Source organism: Lissotriton helveticus, chromosome 11, assembly GCF_964261635.1.
Source record: "Lissotriton helveticus chromosome 11, aLisHel1.1, whole genome shotgun sequence".
Taxonomy (NCBI): domain Eukaryota; kingdom Metazoa; phylum Chordata; class Amphibia; order Caudata; family Salamandridae; genus Lissotriton; species Lissotriton helveticus.
Genome location: NC_136072.1, coordinates 724,369,277 through 724,389,469, shown reverse-complemented (window position 1 = coordinate 724,389,469; position 20,193 = coordinate 724,369,277). Strand labels below are relative to the sequence as shown.

The window sequence follows — 20,193 nt, the reverse complement described above, 5'->3', positions numbered from 1 at the left end:
TGTGTGTGGTTGTGTGGTTGTGTGTGTGTGTGTGGTTGTGTGTGTGTGTGTGGTTGTGTGTGTGTGGTTGTGTGTGTGTGGTTGTGTGTGTGTGTGGGGTTGTATCTGTGTGGGGTTGTATCTGTGTGGGGTTGTATCTGTGTGGGGTTGTATCTGTGTGGGGTTGTATCTGTGTGGGGTTGTATCTGTGTGGGGTTGTATCTGTGTGGGGTTGTATCTGTGTGGGGTTGTATCTGTGTGGGGTTGTATCTGTGTGGGGTTGTATCTGTGTGGGGTTGTATCTGTGTGGGGTTGTATCTGTGTGGGGTTGTATCTGTGTGGGGTTGTATCTGTGTGGGGTTGTATCTGTGTGGGGTTGGGTTGTGTGTGGGGGGTTGAGTGTGTGGGGGGTTGAGTGTGTGGGGGGTTGTGTGTGTGGGGGGTTGTGTGTGTGGGGGGTTGTGTGTGTGGGGGGTTGTGTGTGTGGGGCGTTGTGTGTGTGGGGCGTTGTGTGGGTGGGGTGTGTGGGTGGGGGGTGTGGGTGGGGGGGTGTGGGTGGGGGGGTGTGGGTGGGGGGTGTGGTTGGGTGGGGGGGTGGGGGGTTGGGTGGGGGGGGGGTGGTTGGGTGGGGGGTGTGTGTGGGGTTGTGTGTGGGGTTGTGTGTGTGGTTGTGTGTGTGTGTAGTTGTGTGTGTGTGGTTGTGTGTGTGTGTGTGGTTGTGTGTGTGGTTGTGTGTGTGTGTGTGGTTGTGTGTGTGGTTGTGTGTGTGTGTGTGGTTGTGTGTGTGTGTGTGGTTGTGTGTGTGTGTGTGGTTGTATCTGTGTGGGGTTGTATCTGTGTGGGGTTGTATCTGTGTGGGGTTGTATCTGTGTGGGGTTGTATCTGTGTGGGGTTGTATCTGTGTGGGGTTGTATCTGTGTGGGGTTGTGAGTGTGTGGGGGGTTGTGAGTGTGTGGGGGGTTGTGTGTGGGGGGTTGTGTGAGGGGGGTTGTGTGTGTGGGGGGTTGTGTGGGTGGGGCGTTGTGTGGGTGGGGCGTTGTGTGGGTGGGGCGTTGTGTGGGTGGGGCGTTGTGTGGGTGGGGCGTTGTGTGGGTGGGGCATTGCGTGGGTGGGGCGTTGCGTGGGTGGGGCATTGTGTGGGTGGGGCATTGTGTGGGTGGGGCGTTGTGTGGTTGGGGGAGGGGGGTTGTGTGTGGGGTTGTGTGTGTGGGGTTGTGTGTGTGGGGGGTTGTGTGTGTGGGGGGTTGTGTGGGTGGGGGGGTTGTGTGTGGGGTTGTGTGTGTGGGGGGTTGTGTGTGTGGGGGGGTTGTGTGGGTGGGGCATTGTGTGGGTGGGGGGTGTGTGGGTGGGGGGTGTGTGGGTGGGGGGTGTGTGGGTGGGGGGTGTGTGGGTGGGGGGGTGTGGGTGGGGGTGTGTGGGGGGTTGTGTGTGGGGGTGTGTGTGGGGTTGTGTGTGTGGGGTTGTGTGTGTGGGGTTGTGTGTGTGGGGTTGTGTGTGTGGGGTTGTGTGTGTGGGGGGTTGTGTGTGTGGGGGGTTGTGTGTGTGGGGGGTTGTGTGTGTGGGGGGTTGTGTGGGTGGGGGGGTGGGGGGGTTGTGTGGGTGGGGGGTGGGGGGGTTGTGTGGGTGGGGGGGTGGGGGGGTTGTGTGGGTGGGGAGGTGGGGGGGTTGTGTGGGTGGGGGGGTTGTGTGGGTGGGGGGGTTGTGGGGGTTGTGTGTGGGGTTGTGTGTGTGGGGTTGTGTGTGTGGGGTTGTGTTTGTTTGTGTGTGGAGTTGTGTTTGTGGGGTTGTGTGTATTGGGGTGTGTGGGAGTGTGTGAGTGTGGGGGGTTGTGTGTCTGGGGTTGTGTGTGTGTGGAGTTGTGTGTGTGGGGGGTTGTGTTGCTGTGAATCTATCTAGGACCCTAATTAGATATCCCTGATTCATGCCCTTCTGTGGTTATAACAAAACATATCCTTATAAAGGCATAAGAATCATGTCCATATTTAGGCATAGCCAATGCAGTCCAAATACGGCAAGGCTACTCCCATAGACTCCTAGAAAGCACAATGTGTTCTTTAAACAAACCAAGCCTCCAGAAGCCCAGGAATTCCCCCTGCTTTTGTTTTGATTTGCACCAGAACTCCTGGAGTCCAGAAAGAACTGTTAGTTCTTAGTGACGTCTTATGTCCAACCTTACGTCAAACACGGCACATTTCAGGTATAAATATATCAACATTGCCTTAAGCAAACACACAGTGGTTTGGAGCAGAGCGGCTATCTACTTGCCCGAAGCCCAGCTGATGAGAGAGCCGAAGGAAGCCGACCCTCCCATTGACGCACTGAGAGAGACGCTGTATTTTCTCCTGCCGAGAAATCAAGCTCCGGTGTTTCCAGTCACCCTTGCGGGTTGCTGGGAGATCGAGTCCTGAGAAAGAGATACAAGACCTCCTTCATTCTATAACCAAGGTACGGAGCTGATTAAATCCTTAAGAGATTTATTGATTCAGATTTTTGGCAAAAAAACAACTTAACTTAAACTGCAACTTACTTACTCCTTCCCACGTATTAGGCTTAGGTCAGGTACACCGGGGTAGGCGTATCTTAGAAGCACCAGTTGAGTACGTTAGTCAATGTTTTTATGTATGTATATATTTTATCCATTTTAAAGTATCATATGGCTAAGAAACCATATCAATGCTTTTACAGTATTATTTCATAATACTCCTTTTACTGTACGCACTTTACTTTATGATAAGTATTGCAATTGTGGCAATTCATTTCTCTTGCATGAGAAAGAAGACTGCTCAATAAATAACAACTTTTATTGAAAACGCCCGTCTCTCTATTTCTCTGCACTCCTGGTGAAATTAAGCATGCACGATTGACTGAGTGAAATAGCTGACTATTGTTTTCACACGACTCTGGAGATATACTCTTTATTCTGGGGGAGCAAAGTTGTCATGTTTATGCGGTTGTCAGAAGCTAATCCCTTCTTGTCTATTCAGGGAAGTTAACACCTCCTTGTTTACTCGAGAAAGTTTCTAGTGACCTCTGAGCTAGCTGGCAAACCTAATTAAGTCTAACATAGTCAGTAGAGACCGAGATGACCTCAGTCCTACGTCTAAACTGCTGTTTATGTTATTCCAATGCGCAGAGCCTATTGGGAATATAGGAACTACACTACAGTGTGTGTGGGGTTGTGTGTGTGGTATTGCGTGTGTGTGGTATTGCGTGTGTGTGGGATTGCGTGTGTGTGGGATTGCGTGTGTGTGGGGTTGTGTGTATGGGGTTGTGTGGTTGCGTGTGTGTGGTTGCGTGTGTGTGGTTGCGTGTGTGTGGTTGCGTGTGTGGGGTTGCGTGTGTGGGGGTGCGTGTGTGGGGGTGCGTGTGTGGGGGTGCGTGTGTGGGGGTGCGTGTGTGGGGGTGCGTGTGTGGGGGTGGGTGTGGGGTCGGTGTGGGGTGGGTGTGTGTGTGGGGTGTGGGGTGTGTGTGTGTGTGAGGTGGGTGTGTGTGTGGGGTGTGGGGTGGGTGTGTGTGTGGGGTGTGTGTGGGGTGGGTGTGTGTGTGGGGTGTGTGTGGGGTGTGTGTGGGGTGTGTGTGGGGTGTGTGTGGGGTGTGTGTGGGGGGGTGTGTGGGGGGGTGTTTGTGGGTGTGTGTGTGGGGGGTAGGGGTGTGTATGTATGTGTGGGGTTGTGTGTGTGTATGGGGTTGTGTGTGGGGTTGTGTGTGTGTGTGTGGGGTTGTGTGTGTGTGGGGTTGTGTGTGTGTGGGGTTGTGTGTGTGTGGGGTTGTGTGTGTGGGGGGTTGTGTGTGTGGGGGGTTGTGTGTGTGGGGGGTTGTGTGTGGGGTTGTGTGTGTGTGGGGGTGTGTGTGTGGGGTTGTGTGTGTGGGGGGTTGTGTGTGTGGGGTTGTGTGTGTGGGGGGTTGTGTGTGGGGTTGTGTGTGTGGGGTTGTGTGTGTGTGGGGTTGTGTGTGTGTGGGGTTGTGTGTGTGTGGGGTTGTGTGTGTGTGGGGTTGTGTGTGTGTATGGGGTTGTGTGTGTGTATGGGGTTGTGTGTGTGTATGGGGTTGTGTGTGTGTGGTTGTGTGTGTGTGTGGGGTTGTGTGTGTGGGGTTGTGTGTGTGGGGTTGTGTGTGTGGGGTTGTGTGTGTGGGGTTGTGTGTGTGGGGTTGTGTGTGTGGGGTTGTGTGTGTGTGTGGGGTTGTGTGTTTTTGTGGGGTTGTGTGTGTCTGTGGGGGGGTGTGTGTGGGGGGGTTTGTGTGGGGGGGGTTGTGTGTGGGGGTGTGTGTGTGTGGGGGGTGTGTGTGTGTGGGGGTGGGGTTTGTGTGTGGGGGTGTTAGTCGAGACTTAAAAATGCTGCGGCTGCAGACTCGTCTATCCAGGCAGCTTCGGAAAATGCCTGACATAACTCACTGGATCCTGGATACCTTGTTCCAGAGTAAGAAAGTCAAAAATAGAGGTAAAGTGGATCAAGAAATTAGTCCGGCTGGATAGAAGCCAACTCATATTCAATATGAATTGCCTCGCCCACATCAAAGCATCTTTAGCGCAAATGTAACCTTGGCAGAATCACTGGTAAATAACTGTGGTGTTGCTAAAAAATGCTATTGACACACTTGCATAAAGTTTTGAAATGTATGAAGATCCACTCTGAGCTTTTACGGAGGAACTAAGGCCTAATTAGGAGTGACAAATGAACTTCAATCCAGTCTTACATTACTACTCTTGATTCCAGCTGGGTTTAAGCCACTCGTCATGGAGTAGTCATTATCAGTGAAGGAGTAATAACAGCTAAACGAGGCGCTAATTGAGTAAAGTGATTAAGCAAACTAGAACATTCCTCCGAACAACCTCAAGCTCGTCGTGGATCTTAGTAATAGTTTGCTCCATCATTGAACTGGGACTGACAGACCGGTCCCAAGCCCCTGCCATCCCTGAAGAACAAGATACTTACCTTCGGTAACGCTTTTTCTGGTGGATACCGTATCTGCCTGTGGATTCCTCACCTTGTGAATATCCCCCTGCGTCAGCAACGTTCGGAAAATTGTTTTGTAGCATGCCGGCGTGGACGACGTCATAGGAGCACGGCATCGCGCGCGACTCCGACTGACATCACTGACTCCTTATTAGGCCTACGTCGGCGTGATGACATCAGTTCCGCCCTTTTTTCCGTGCCTTCGAGGCACCCGGACGGACCAATGACAGTAGATATATACATATACAGTGTACACAGTACATAATATCCAAAATAACACACAGTGTGTAGACAATGTATGAAAAATAATATATATATATATATATAAATACATTCAAATAATGTCATGAACTCAGGTATATTTATTTATTTATTTATTTATTCAAAGTTTTATATAGCGCGAACAAGATCCTTACAGATATCAGAGCGCTTCACAAAGACAGGGTAAGGGCAGTAGGAGTGAACAGAGATAATGGGAGTAGTATGGTAGTCAATAACATGGTGGGATAATAGTAACATACATAAAACATATCAATACACAATCAGGTAAACAAGTAATATAAGACGGTACAAGTCATTGATCCCACTATAGAGGTGCACCTTGGGTGTGTGGATGGCTTATACCACAGTCTTAGTGAAGCGAGAACACTGAGTGGGGGCATCTGGAGAGTGAATCAACGTGTGTCATATGTTGGTAGTGACAACATCAAGTTAGAGGTAAGGTGCCAGAGGACAAGGTGAACAGTGATACAAAGCAATGCAGAGTCTCTGATACAGTACCACTCATGTTCAGGAGATCTTGGCCAGAAGGATGGTTTTCACCTCTTTCTTGAAGAGTGCAGTGGAGGAGATCAGCCTAGTTTCAGGTGGGAGCGCGTTCCAGATCCTGGGTGCCATTCCAGAGAAGGAGCGCTTGTATGTTTTCTCTTTCCGGAATCTACGCGGTTTCAGGAGTAGGTTTTTTGTACTTCTATTGGACCTCGAGCCTCCTGAGATAGACAACTTTTGAGCGAGATAGTTGGGTGCATTGTGGTGCACGGCCGCGTGTGTCATAACTGCAATTTTTAGCTGTATTCTGGCTTCAAAAGGCAGCCATTTTAGAGACTTTAAGTCTGGGGATATATGCGAATGTTTTCTTGAGCCAGTAATGAGTCTTGCTGCAGCGTTCAGGGAGGCTCTTAAGGGTGCAGTTGTGGATAGCGGGAGTCCGCTGAGGGTCACAATTCCGTAGTCTATTCGAGGGATGACTAGAGATTGTACAGCAGTTTGGAAGTCTTCGGCAGGGAGGAAAGGTTTAATTTTCCTCAATGTGTTGATTTGGAAATTAGCTGCTTTTGTGGCTTTGCTAACGTGCTGCTGCATGTTGAGCTTGGCGTCGAGTGTGATGCCTAGGGATTTCGCCGAGTCCACGATGGTAGGTTGGACATTGAGTGCTGTTAGGTTATTGAGCCAAGTTTGGGTGATGGAAATTTTCGCCGGGGGTGAGATGAGTAGGAACTCGGTTTTCAGAGCATTTAGTTTGAGGTGATTATCTGCCAGCCAAGATTGAGTGTTATTAAGCGTGGAGTTCAGATGTTTGATATCTTCCGGGGATTGTAGCTTTAGGTAGAGTTGTGTGTCGTCGGCGTACATGTGGAATTGGACATTGGAAGCTTGGAGCAAGGTGGCGAGCGGTTCCATGATGAGGTTGAACAGTGTGGGGGAGAGGGAGGATCCTTGTGGAACACCTAGATCTGCAGGCACAGGTGTGGAAAGCACATTGTCGATCTTGAACTTCTGTGACCGGTTGTGAAGGAAGGACGAAAACCATTTGAGAACAGTTCCCGATAGTCCCATTCTAGTGCTTAGCAGCTCCAGCAAGTTCTCATGTTTGACCGTGTCAAATGCTGACGAGAGGTCAAGAAGGATGAGGAGGCAGGACTCATTACGATCAAGAATTTGGAGGGCGTCATCAATTATGTGTGTCATAGCTGTTTCTGTGCTATGTTTCGCTCGGAAGCCTGATTGATGAGGGTTGAGGAGGTCAAATTGGTCAATGTGTTTAGTTAGTTGTAGTTGGACACATTTTTCCAGCAGTTTGGCCAGGGTGGGGATATTGGTGATGGGCCGGTAATTGTTTAGGTCAGACGGATCAGCTGTAGGTTTCTTGAGTATAGGCGTGACTTGCCCCACCTTGAGGGAGTCCGGGATGAGGCCTTGTTGCAGGGAGCTGTTGATGATTTTGGTCCAGAGGGGGAGGAGCAAGGGGATGAAGTCTTTTACAGCATTAGCAGGTAGAGGGTCAGTGAGGTGATTAGAGGGCTTCAAGGTGCAGAGCAGTTTGCGTATTGCTTCTTCCGAGTAGGTATCGAAGTGCAGCCAAGATGCCTTGTTTTTAGGTTGAGTGTAAGACATTCTGGTGGCGTTGGGGAATCGACTTACATCCATGATGAGGTCATTTCTTATGTTGTCAGTCTTTAGCTTAAAGAAAGCAGAGAAGGCTTCACAGTGTGGGGTGTCGCTTGTTGTGCTGTTTGATTGTAGGGGTTGAGTCTTTGTTTGGGTCTTGATTAGTTCGAACAGCTTTCTTGGCCTGTTTTTTGCTTGGTCCAGCTGGCGGCTAAAGAAGTCCGCCTTTGTGCGCTTTATTTTCCTGAAGTAGGCGTTTCTCTTGTTCTTAAGCCTTTTGAGGTGTAGTGCTGAAGGGTCCGATCTCCAGGTGCGCTGTGCCATTCGCATAGAACGCCTGTCGTCATTGAGTCTATCATCATACCAGGGGTTAGAAGTTTTGGTGGAGACTCTCTTCAGTTGCAGTGGGGCGACTTCATTGACTACTGTCGTCATAGAGTCACGGTAGTGGTCCATCAGTGATTGAACATCCGAGGCACCTGAAGGGGGAAGGAGGAGATTGCCAATGTGGGGAGTCAGGGTAGAGGGGTTAAGGTTCTTCAAGTCCCTTTTCCATGTTTTGGTTTTGATTGGTTGAACTGAGATAGGTTTAACTTTTTCATTGATAAAGAAGGTGATAATGTGGTGATCAGACCAGTCGCAGGGTTGAATCGCCTCCAGTTGTGTTGAGTTCTCTTTGGCAATGATGAGATCGAGTATCGAGCCTTTGTCGTGTGTTGGTCTATCGCATATTTGGGTGAGGTCAAGCGCATTAAGGAAAGTTTTGAGACTATTCACCACTGTGTCTTTCTGATCGTTCCAGTGGAGATTGAAGTCCCCCAGGTAGACTTGGGTGGTCTGCCGACCGGCATTGGAAGTGATCATGTCCATGAGTTGTTGGGTGAATATGAGATTGTCACCAGGCGGGTGATAGATGAGATGTAAAGCACATGCTTGTTTGCCATCGCTGGTGATGTCGAGGCAGAGGAGTTCACAGGAGGGGAAGGGGGGGCCGGGGGGGGGGGGGGGGCGGGGTTTAGTAACAGAGAGGTTGCTCCTAAAAATGCATGCAATTCCCCCGCCCGTCTTGCCAGGAGACCTGTCCAGCCTAATGATGTGATAATTGGGGGGGACTAGTATGTCCATAATCGGGGTAGAGGCTTCAGTAAGCCACGTTTCCGTTAGAATGGCCAGGTCCAGATCCCTAGCTGAGACGAGATCAGCGATGTCGGAGGAGTGTCTCTGGGCCGATCTGCAATTGAGTAAGATGCATTTGAGTTTGGGAGAGTGAAGGGTGGTCGAGCTTTCTAATGTGAGGGGAACTTTTCTGAGGTTGTTAGGGACGGAACCTCTGTTGTTGAGTGTTGGGAGCCTCAGAGGGTTTGTAGGAATTGTGGGTATGGGGATGTGTGAGTTGGGGATGTGTTTTACCGGACCTGGGCCATAAGAGCGTAGTAGAGAGCATAAGTCACGGTCCGACAATGGGTTGAGGACTCGCCGGGGGCGGTGGGCGTTAATGTGAACAGGGATAGTAGGCCAGCGCGGGTGTCGTTGGAGGCGAGGGTATGTAGGGAGGGTGCGTCGTTTGTAGGGTAGAGGGATGGTGGGAGGTAGACTGGGCTGTGAGGAGAGTAGCTCTTTGATTGCGTGGACATCTTTTTTGATTTGTAGAATATCCTCTTTGACTTGCTGGAGGGTGGATAAGGTCTGGTCAGGAGGTGGATTGGGGATGGGGTTTGTGGTGAGAGCCATCGGTGAATCATTGAGTAGTGAGCTGGAAAGCGGGCAGGGTATCGAGGGGGTGGATATACTAGCGTTGTTGGAGGGTTCTGCGGTGCTAAAGAGTGGGATGGCATGCAAAGTGGGGGCCTTTTTGTGGGCGTGGGGTGTAGGTGAAGTAGGTGAAGTGGGCGGTAGGTGGGAGGCATAGGTAGTGACGTCAGTGGGAGACGGTGTCGGTGAGTGGAAGAGTGAGTGAAGGCTGAAGACAGTGGGGGAGACAGGAGGGTAGTGGGGGCTGAGAATAGGAGGTGGGAGAGAGGGGGATGCTAAGGTAAGGGAGGCGGTATGTTCTGTATCTTTTGTTGGGAGGGTGAGAGTGTCTTGGGTGGGAGTGGGGAAGGAGCTGGGGAGGGAGTGGTGTCCGCCGTGGGGGGGATGGGAGGGGGGGGTGGATGAACTCCAAATGGCGGTGTGTTCAGATGGTGGTGTGTGGGTGAGAGTTATTGTGTCAGGTGTGAGAGATTTGTGGGTGGGAGTGGGGAGGGAGCTGGGGAGGGAGAGGGGTCTGCCGTGGGGGGGAAGGGAGGAGGGGGTGGATAAACTCCGAGCGATGGTGCGTTCAGATGGGGACGTGTTGTGGGTGGGAGTTGTTATGTCAGGGGGGAGAGGGATGGATGTGAGAGACTCGTGGTTGGGAGTGGGGAGGGAGCTGGGAGCTGGGGAGGGAGAGGGGTCTGCTGTGGGGGGGAAGGGAGGAGGGGGTGGATAGACTCCGAACGATGGTGTGTTCAGATGGTGGCGTGTTGTGAGTGGGAGTTGTTATGTCAGGGGGGAGAGGGATGGAGGGGGTATGAGTGGGGGTACGAGGGGTCCTGTTAGAGGGGCGGCTAGTATATGAGGTGGGGACCTTTGTGACTGTTCTTGGGGAGTGTGGGGCGTTAACCGCAGGTGGGTCATTTACTGGGGTGCTAGGGGTGTAGGTGTTGTAGGTGGGGGCTGCGACGTCAGGGGTGGTAGTGCCGGGGGAGTTCTGGGGGGGGGGTCCGCAGCTTGGAAAGGTGTTCTTTGAACTTGGGGAACAGGTTGTCTAGTAGTTCCAGGTTCTTATCTGTGGATTGAATTAGGACAATCCCGTTATTGTAGATAGTAATGGTAGTCCTGCCAGGGAAGAGGTGGGAAGGTGTGATAGAGAGAGTTAGGCCATGAGTTGTTTTCCTGGTGGTGGAGACGGTGAGTAGGGATAGGAACGCTTTTCTCCATTGGGCTCTGCGTGAGGTGTGGAAGATGATATCAGTATTCAGGGCTCCATTGCCCGGCGAGAAGTAGGTGTCGGCAAAGGGTGTTTCAGGGTGCGATCTCAGGAAGTTATGTTTAAAACGTTTAGTGGCTTTTTTGGTGAGTGTTGGAGGGTAGATAATTCTAAAAGTGTGCGTGCCGTTGAGCTCCATTTTAGAACGGCTGTGATGTTGGGTGTGGGAGATAGGACGACAACAAAAACTGTCAGCTGCTAGTTACAATGCAGAGGAGTGATACTTGAGAGTGACCAATGAGTAGGAGGTAGAAGTCAGTGAATCAAGAACAACAGTGCGTAGGTGCAGCTTACATAATGTATCCTATATGCGAGGTAGTAGTCAGCTTACACCATGTACAGAATATGAGAGGTAGAACCGTTTAGGTGTAATCAGATTTACACATCAGAATGCACGAGGTAACAGTGGTGTAGTCGAGGTGTAGAAGGTGGCTGGGTGCAGCTTATATGACTAGACGAAGTGAATGAGGTAGTAATAAAATCAGTGCAGCATCGTGAGGTATCTTACAACGAAGGACCAACACTTAAATGAGGTAGCGAACAGTGAGTGATAGGGATAAAGGTGAGATAGGAGCAGCTTACCACATATACAGTATGCGAAGAGCGCTAAAATATTAATGAATTATTGAGTCCAATATACGTGCAAACAAGTTACAGCAATAACAAATACGACAGTGGAATATGAGGTAGGAATCAGTGCACTGTCAGTGAGTAAAAGTGAAGATGGGTGTATGTTGCCTAAGATGTAGGGTACCAGTATTAGTATAATACTGCTGTAAAAGGCGGATACCTAAGCACATCATGAGCTCTAGGTTACATAGAGTGTAAGATACAATAGTGATAAATACCGCAGTAAAAGACAGACACTTAAGAACACATAGATTTAAATACAGGGCTAAGTGGAGACCTTGGTGCCGATAGTAAATATTAGTCAGAAGGACTAGTCCATGATGGCCGCCAAAGAGAGCAAGAGTAGTTTTAAAGATGGCCACCAAGTGAGGAGGATGTAAACATTAGTCCTCTTTTAGTTGTTGCTGTTTTGATAGCCGAGCAGAGCAGTTTCAGATTCAATTCCGGCTGGCTCTGGGTCCTGCATACCAAGGGGAGTCTTATCTCTGATTTGTTATCTGACGAGGGGCTGCTGAGGGGCCTCGTGTGTTCAGGCGGGGGTAGAGTGTTCATTTTGAAGACAGTATGTTTTTACAGGATGAATCAATAAGTGGGGCAGAATAAGTAACTTATCCAGCAAAAGTATTGGGGCACAGTAAATACCTTAATCAGCCTTCACGCGCTCTGCACGCCCAGCCGCCGGGGCAAATACGACCTTTTTGCCAGCGTTAGCATAACACCGTTGCAGTAGTGCCCAGATCGACAGGCTTACCGACCGTCACTGCTCCCAAGTATTGCATCCATGCAGCCCGACCCAAAGAGAAACGTGAGCTTGCACCGGGTCAGGCAGATCAGGGCAGACATTAAGGGCAGATCCTTCCTCCTTGCCTGGCTCACCTCCAGACGCTTGCTGAACGGTGTGTTCCGGGTGTGTGAGGGAGAGCCGTGTCATATCCCTAAGCCCTCTCCCCCACTCCTAGGACGATGGCGGTTGCAGGCGGAGGACGAGCTCCCCTTCCCCCGGCCGGGCGGGACACGCCGACCACAGCCCGCGAAGATCAGTCAGGCTGGGAAGCCCAGACTCACCCGCTCTCCGCCAGTCCGCCTGTCCTTTCAGCTCCACGACCATCCCCAGGTGTCGACGCAGAGAGGCGCAGGGGACAGACCAGCCGAGCTGGATTTGGCAAGCTCCGGTCATGCCCCGCGGAGCCTAACCCCTCAATGCCTGCAGGGGTGGTGGCGTGGTGGAGACTCTCCTCGGGGCTGCCAGGTCCCCGTAGCGCCCTCAGGTCCGTCCGTTGCAGTCACGGGCGCTCTCCCCAGCTCCAGCGATGACGGGCGGAGTCACAGAGCGACAGCATCCCTCCCGTGAGCAGCCCAACACTCACGGCGATCTTCCGACGTGGCAAGCGGTGCGGGACCCCAGCGAAGCCACCACAGCCTCCTCAACTCCGGCGGAGATGGGCCGGGTCACAGCTCGCCAGTAGCCCTCCTGTGGGCAGCACAGCCCTCACGGCGATCTCCAGACGTAGCCAGCGGTGGAGTCCTCACCGGACCGGTGCAGTCACAGGAGCCGAACGACGCCTCCAAGGGATCCCGGACTCCAGCTCCTCCTATGTCCAGCGTCGAGCAGCAGCCCTCTCCCCAGCTCGCCCCACCGTCCAGGGCTCCGCGGCAGTTTCTGGTGAGTGTTTTGCAATCCAGTTACTTGCCGTAAAACCTGTTACTTGCTGTAGATCCAGTTACTTGTTTTTGTACAGCGCAGATGGGTGCTGTCCGGGATAATTCCAAAAAAGGGATCCCAGGCACTAGGAGCTCCGGACTGGAGCTCTTACCAGGCGGCCATCTTGAGCAAGCATAGAAGTATAGAAGAGTGGACAACGGGGAGGCGAGTGGGCATGTGAGGAATCCACAGGCAGATACTGTATCCATCAGAAAAAGCGTTACCGAAAGTAAGTAACTTGTTCTTCTGATGGATACATCTGTCAGTGGATTCCTCACCTTGTGAATAGAGTCCCACAGCAGTCCCCACTCCTGGAGTAGGGTGTCCACTCTCCTATCCCAGAAAATCCTGGAGGACAGAACGTGCAAAGTGGCCGTCCCTCCTCACTTCAGAATCTGAGCAGTAATGCTTTGCGAAAGTGTGGAGGGAAGCCCACGTCGCTGCTCTGCAAATGTCCTCTACAGGTACACCCATAGACAAATCAGATGTAGAAGACTTTGCTCTAGTGGAATGAGCTCTTATACCCTCTGGAGGATCCTTACCCGCCAGGGAGTAGCAGATCTTGATGCACAGTATAATCCACCTTGAAAGTGTGCGCTTGTGCACAGCTCTTCCTTTTCTACAGCCAGCAAATCCAACAAAGAGCTGGTCATCCACTCGATAGTCTCTTGTCCTATCAAGATAAAAGTTCACCGCTCTCTTAGGGTCCAGGCGGTGAAGTTTCTCCTCCTCCTTGGAAGGGTGAGGGGGAGGATAGAAGGTAGGTAGGGTAATGGACTGTCCTAGATGGAAGGGAGTTACCACCTTAGGTAGAAAAGCAGCCCTGGTCCTAAGAACCATTCGTTCAGCATGAATGGTCAAGAACGGGGGCTTTGAACTAAGAGCTTGAAGCTCACTTACCCTCCTTGCCGAGGTAATTGCAACCAGGAAGTCCGTCTGAAAAGATAAAAGTCTCATGGGACACTTGTGCAAAGGTTTGAAAGGAGAACCCATCAGAAATGTAAGCACAAGATTCAAGTCCCATTGAGGCACACTAAAGGGAGAAGGAGGATATTTATTTGTAAGACCCTTTAAAAACCTTAGAACCACAGGAGATTTAAATAAAGACGGCTGATCCGGCAGGCAGAGAAATGCCGACAAAGCCAAAAGATAACCTTTAACAATAGCTACAGCAAACCATTGTTGAGCCAGGAAAAGAGCCAATTGAAGTATTTAAGATAAACGCGCCCTCAAAAGGTCAATGGACTTCTCCCCACACCAAGTCACAAATTTAGACCATCTGTATGAATAGATTGACTTGGTGGAGTCACGCCTGGCAGATAGAATGACATCCACCACATCATGTGGGAGAGAAAAGGAATTCAAGTTGCCCCGTTCAATCTCCAGGCATGAAGGTGTAAGGTCTGGAGGTGGGGTGTAGAACCTGCCCCTCCATCTGAGAGAGGAGATCTGCCCTGAGAGGGAGACGGAGCGACGGGCACGAGGAGAGGTGGAGTAGATCTGTGTACCACACCCTTCTTGGCCAATCAAAATAACTTTGGCCCGGTCTTGGCGAATCTTCCCCAGAGGAATCAAGGGTATGGGAGGAAACGCGTAAAGGAGCTGTGAGTCCCAACCCAACTGAAACGCGTCCCCCAAGGCTCCCTGCATCGGAAACTGGAGACTGCAGAATGACGGGCAGTGAGCATTCTTGTGAGTGGCAAACAGGTCCACCCGAGGAGTTCCCCACGTCCGAAAGACGTGATGAACTACCTCTGGATGAAGCCTCCACTCGTGGTCGGCCGAGAACTGCGGACTGAGACTGTCTGCAAGCACGTTCAGAACTCCGGCCAGATGATTTGCCATCAGACAAATCCGATGGTCCAGAACCCAGGACCAGAGACGCAGAGCCTCTCTGCAGAGACACTGCGACCCTACTCCTCCCTGCTTGTTGACATACCACATCGCGGTGGTGTTGTCCGTCAGGACCTGAACCGACCGACCGCGAAGGGAAGAAGGCCTTGAGTGCCAGACGTATCACCCGCAATTCCAGAAGGTTGATGTGAAGCAACCTTTCCTCTGGAGACCAAAGACCCTTGATCTCCAGATCCCCTAGATGAGCACCCCACCCTAGAGTGGATGCATTCGTTATTACTGTGGCCATCAATGGAGGTTGTTGAAAGGACTTTCCTTGAGACAGATTGCCCTCCACACTCCAACAAGACATATCCGCTGCAGTTTCTCTGGAGATCCTGATCGACTCCCTGAGATCTCCGTTGTGTTGATACCACTGCCTGCGGAGGCACCACTGGAGTGCCCTCATATGCCAGCGTGCATGGTTGACCAGCAGAATGCAGGAAGCCATCAGACCGAGCAGACGAAGGACCTTCAAGACTGGAACGACCGCTCCATTGTGAAATAAAGGAATAATTTCCTGTATGTGGCGAATCCGTTGTGGAGGAGGGAATGCCCGACATACATTTGTATGCAGAATCGCACCAATGAACAGGTTGCGCTGGGAGGGCACCAGGTGAGATTTGGGTACATTTATCGAAAAACCCAACCTGTACAACAACTGAGTTGTGACTTGCAGATGATGGAGCACTTTCTCTGGAGATTCCGCCTTGATTAGCCAATCGTCCAGATAAGGGAATACTGGAATCCCTGATCTTCTGAGATGTGCTGCCACCACAGCCATCACCTTGGTGAAGACTCGAGGCGCAGTAGTAAGACCAAACGGAAGGACCACAAACTGGTAATGCTGCGATCCCACCGTAAAACGGATATACTTCCTGCGCGACTTCAGGATTGGGATGTGAAAATATGCCTCCTGCAAGTCGATCGACACCATCCAGTCTTCTTCCAGCAGCGCTTGAAGAACCTGCGCAAGGGTGAGCATCTTGAACTTCTCCTGCTTCAGGTAAAGGTTCAAGATCCTGAGATCCAGGACTGGACGAAGTCTGCCATCCTTCTTGGGGATCATGAAATACCTGGAGTAGCATCCCTGACCCCTTTCTTGCTCCGGAACCACCTCCATCACACCCTTTCTCAACAAGGCCAGGACTTCCTCCTGCAGAAGTTGCAGGTGGTCCTCCGAGCAAAAACCTTGGCAAGGAGGGTAATTCGGAGGGAATTCCTGAAAGGGAAGTGCATACCCATTCTCTACGAGATTGAGAACCCAAAGGTCCGACCTGACCGATTCCCAATCCCGTAGAAAATAGGTAAGTCGACCCCCTACAGGACCCGCATGATCCGGAATGACGGATCTAGGGCTGCGTTGCTGTAGGAGGGGGTGGGAAGAGGAAGAGGAGGAGGAGTCTTGACATCCTGGAGGACAACCCCTTTGTTTTCCTCTGTAAGATTTATGCAATGGATTTTGTTGCTGCTGCTGTTGCTGTGATTGCTTGTAGGGACGAAAAGAAGATCTTCCAAAGCCCCTATATCTTTTGCCCACAGATCCTCTAGTTTGTAAACATAAAGATCTGGCTGTAGCTTTGCTGTCCTTGAACCTCTCCAATGCAGCATCAGCTTTCTTACCGAAAAGGCCTGAGCCATCAAAGGGCAAATCCATTAAAGCAGACTGAACATCCGCAGAGAACTCGGAAGTCTTCAGCCAGGCAGCTCTTCTGGTGGTAATTGAAGACTCCATGACTCTAGCCACCGAATCTGCTGTGTCCATACCACTTTGTATGACCTGCCGAGCAGCAGCCTGCGTGTCAGAAAACACCTCGATAAAATTCTTTCTGTCCTCCTCAGGAAGCTTAGGAGACAGCTGTTTAACAGTATCCATCAAAGCATGGATATATCGACCCAGCAAACAAGTGGCATTTGTAGATTTAAGGGCCATACTGGCTGACAAAAACACTTTTTTTGCATTTTGGTCCTGCTTTTTGGAATCCTTATCACCAGGTACCTGGGGAAAAGCACCTGCAGATCTTTTAGAGCAGGCAGCTTGTACTACCAAACTCTCTGGTAAGGGATGAGTAGATAAAAATTCAGGGTCGCCAGGAGCCACTCTATAACGCCTTGCAACGGCCTTAGAAACTGCAGGAGCTGTAAGTGGTCTATTCCATACCTCCAAGATGGGATCAGTTAGAGCCTCAGTAAAAGGAAGTAAAGGCTCAACCACAGATGAAGGTGAATGGAGGACTTCAGTCAGAATGTTCGACTTATACTCAACAGATGGCAAAGTGAAATTTAACAGATCTGCAGCCTTTTTAATTACCACATGGTAGGGAGCCACATCTTTTGAAGGAGCATCAGATACTGTGGCCAATTCCCAATCAGGAGACAGTTCTAGACCACTTGCATCCTGTATATCGTCAAAATAATCCTCCTGATCTTGAAGCTCACCTTCTTCAATTCCAGCTTCCCCATAACTCTTCTCCTCCAAAAGGCACTGTGCTTTATGCCTCGACCACTCCATTCGAACCCACGCCGATATCGACTCCGAAGGAGCCGGAGCTGGTATCGAATGTAGAGCTGGAGCCGGCGTCGAACTTCGAGTTGGATCTCAAGGTCGTTCCGGAGCCGGTGAAGCCGTAAGCGGCGTCGATGACTTCGGCGGCGCCGAGAGATGCCAAGGTGGAGCCAGAGTTGGCATAAACGGCAAGAACGGCGCCGGAGCATAGGCTTGGGGAACCCCCAAATTGGTATGCAAACGGACCCATGGGACCAGCCGGTGCTCCAGAGGGGTACATGGCTCTCGCATAAACACCATATATGGCGTTTAAAAAAAGCGAAGGGTCCTGTCCTGGACCCGGAAAAGGAGGCTACGAACCCACCGGCTGCTCCTGAGGAGGCTGCACCGGAATCGACTCCTCTTGTTCCTCGGGTTGGTGAACCGGAGTCATCGAACCCTGAGCAACAGGAACTTCCTCTTCTTCTTCCTCATGTCCCTAAGACTGAGACGGATCCGGAGACAGATTCAACACCGGAGCTGGTGAATGTTCCCGGGACTCCAAAGGCGAGGCCTCACCTCCAGGACTTACTGTAGAGGGTGATACCATGTCCTTACGATGCCTTCTAGAAGACGACTTCGTTTTTGAATCCGACTCATTACCGGAATGGTGCCATGAACTATGCTTCCTTCTCTTATGCTTCTTCTTAGACGATCTGGAAGCATGTCCCGAAGTCGACTTCGATTCTGACCTCGACCGGGACCTTGACTTCGGGCGTCTCGATCTCAACCTCGAACTCTTCCTGGCATCCTTACTCTTCAATTTGGCAACAAGAAGTTTTGCCTCACGTTCTCGAAGAGCCTTTGGGTTCATCTGCAAACAGGATCGACAACCCTGGACGTCGTGATTCGAACCCAGACACCATAGACAGGCACCATGCGGATCTGTAATGGACATCATCTTTCCGCAGGAATCACATGGCTTAAACCCAGTCTTCTTGGACGACATCACGACAGAAGACAGCAACATTGAAGAAATACAGAAAAACTCACAATAGTAACAAAGTTACTATCAACTCAACAGAAGATCCCTCTAAACCGTTAGCGTCGACGACGCGGAAAAAAGGGAACTGATGTCATCACGCTGACGTAGGCCTAATAAGGAGTCAGTGACATCAGTCGGAGTTGCGCGCGATGCCGTGCTCCTATGACGTCGTCCACATCGGCGTGCTACAAAAGAATTTTCCGAACGTTGCTGACGCAGGGGAATATTCACAAGGTGAGGAATCCACTGGCAGATGTATCCATCAGAATATCTGTGCTGGCAAACAGAACGGGACATATGACCAGACACAGAAATGGAGGGAGAGACAGGGAAAGGGAGTGAGAGACAAGTCCTGGACTGGAGCCCGTTCTCTTGGGATTTGTCTGTTTCAAGGGACGGCACCACTCTGTCTTGTTGTTATACATAAGAAGATATGACCAGCTGGATGACAGAGGACATAAGGCCAGTGCATAACACCAGCTGGATCTCAAAGAAACAAATAACAACTGAAATAAGGACTACCGATTCCAGCAGCCGATGCTGAAATAAGGAGCCAGGAGCCAATCAGGAATCCGGCGAAAGCCCCTGGACACTGCTGAACACACACCCGTAAGACTTCACAAACAAATAGAACCAGAGACAATTTAGCCAACAAGACCAGACAAAGAAGGGTCTAATCAAAACCAAGGGAAGAGAGAGTGAAAAAATAACCAGTGAGAGTTTCAAAACTGGTGGTAACGCCAACGAAAATCAAGAAAGTTGACGCAACCTCGCTATTCAGTGCCAGGCACAGAACCTCAGCTCCATGGCATCTAAATATGCTCTACTCCTCTTAACCTGATAATGACTGCAACCCAGAAAATGAGTGTGTTAAGAGTCTCCTGAAGGGAAGGGCTCTCTTGTCGCTGCTCTCGGCATTGCTATGGCGGGGCGGGGGAGCGCATTCCTTTCAAGTCTGATGCGGGGGCGGGGGAGCGGAGCCTGTGAGATCAAAGGAAAGGCGCGCGAGCATATGGAGAGTGAGGGGGTGTGCAGCCGGTGGTGAGCTGGAGTGGCAGCAGAGGCGGAGCGCGGCGACGCACACGAGCGGTTGGTTGTGGTCACATGCACTGTACCCGATCCGCAGTTTGGGTAGACTTTTGAAAGCCTTACTATAATCTCGACAAACAAGCATTGCTAAAGCAATGCCGTAGTCGAGACCTAAACAGTGGGCTGACCTGCCCACTTTCTGACCCTTCCAGGCTTTTAGCTATGGTCAGACAAACCCACATATCAAAGTTTAGAACTACTTGTGTAACGTACATAGATATGCGAGACAGGAAGACAACATCGCCCACAGTCTTGCTCTTAATCCAGTGAACTTTTTAAGAGCCTAGAAGATGGGAATATGTCCCTCAGACGTTTGTAAAATAATAAATCATAAGTTGATCATCAAACTTGCAATGTATGGGGTTCTGTCTGATCCACAGAGGTAGAAGCAATGCTTTGGAGAAAATGTTGTTTCACATAGTACTTGGAAAGTGCTTGTCCTCAATGTCATTCCCCTAACAGGAAGATTTCTTGTTCATTCTTCAGGTGAAGAACATGTTCACAACTGCGACTACATAGTTTACTTGTCATCACAAAACAACCACTTGGTATCTCTACTTTATAAAAGGAACACTTCCGATTTGCTCATCTTTTGCAATGTGCCCATATTGAGGTGCTTCCTTTCTGACAATGAAACCACCCTCTACTTTTCATACAATGTAATGGACTTTGTTAACCCCTTCGACGCTCATGACGAGCTGAGCTCGTCATGAGTTACGCCTCTCGTACACTCATGACGAGCTCAGCTCGTCATGTAACGCGGGTTTTTAAAAACCGCCACGCACAGCGGGAAAACCGTTAGCGCGCATGCGGTTAAACCATACAAGTCTAGAACCATCTGTTGTACTAGCATGTTCTTGCTTACCTCTTGTTTTACTTTTTATTTTAGCACTTCAGCCTAGATGTCCATAACTTTTCAAAAGGTTGAGATTTCCACTATGAAATCATGTGAATATTAATTGATGCTCATTGGTTGGGACCTTGCCATAGGATGGGGTTTAGTCATAGGGTCACTGC

The 20,193-nt window shown here is 50.6% G+C and overlaps 1 protein-coding gene across 1 annotated transcript in view; it reads right to left on the bottom strand.

Annotated features, from left to right (window-relative positions):
* DOCK5 (dedicator of cytokinesis 5) overlaps window positions 1–20,193 on the bottom strand; it is an 852,732-nt gene that overhangs the window by 352,784 nt on the left and 479,755 nt on the right. The gene's annotated exons all lie outside the window — the stretch shown is intronic.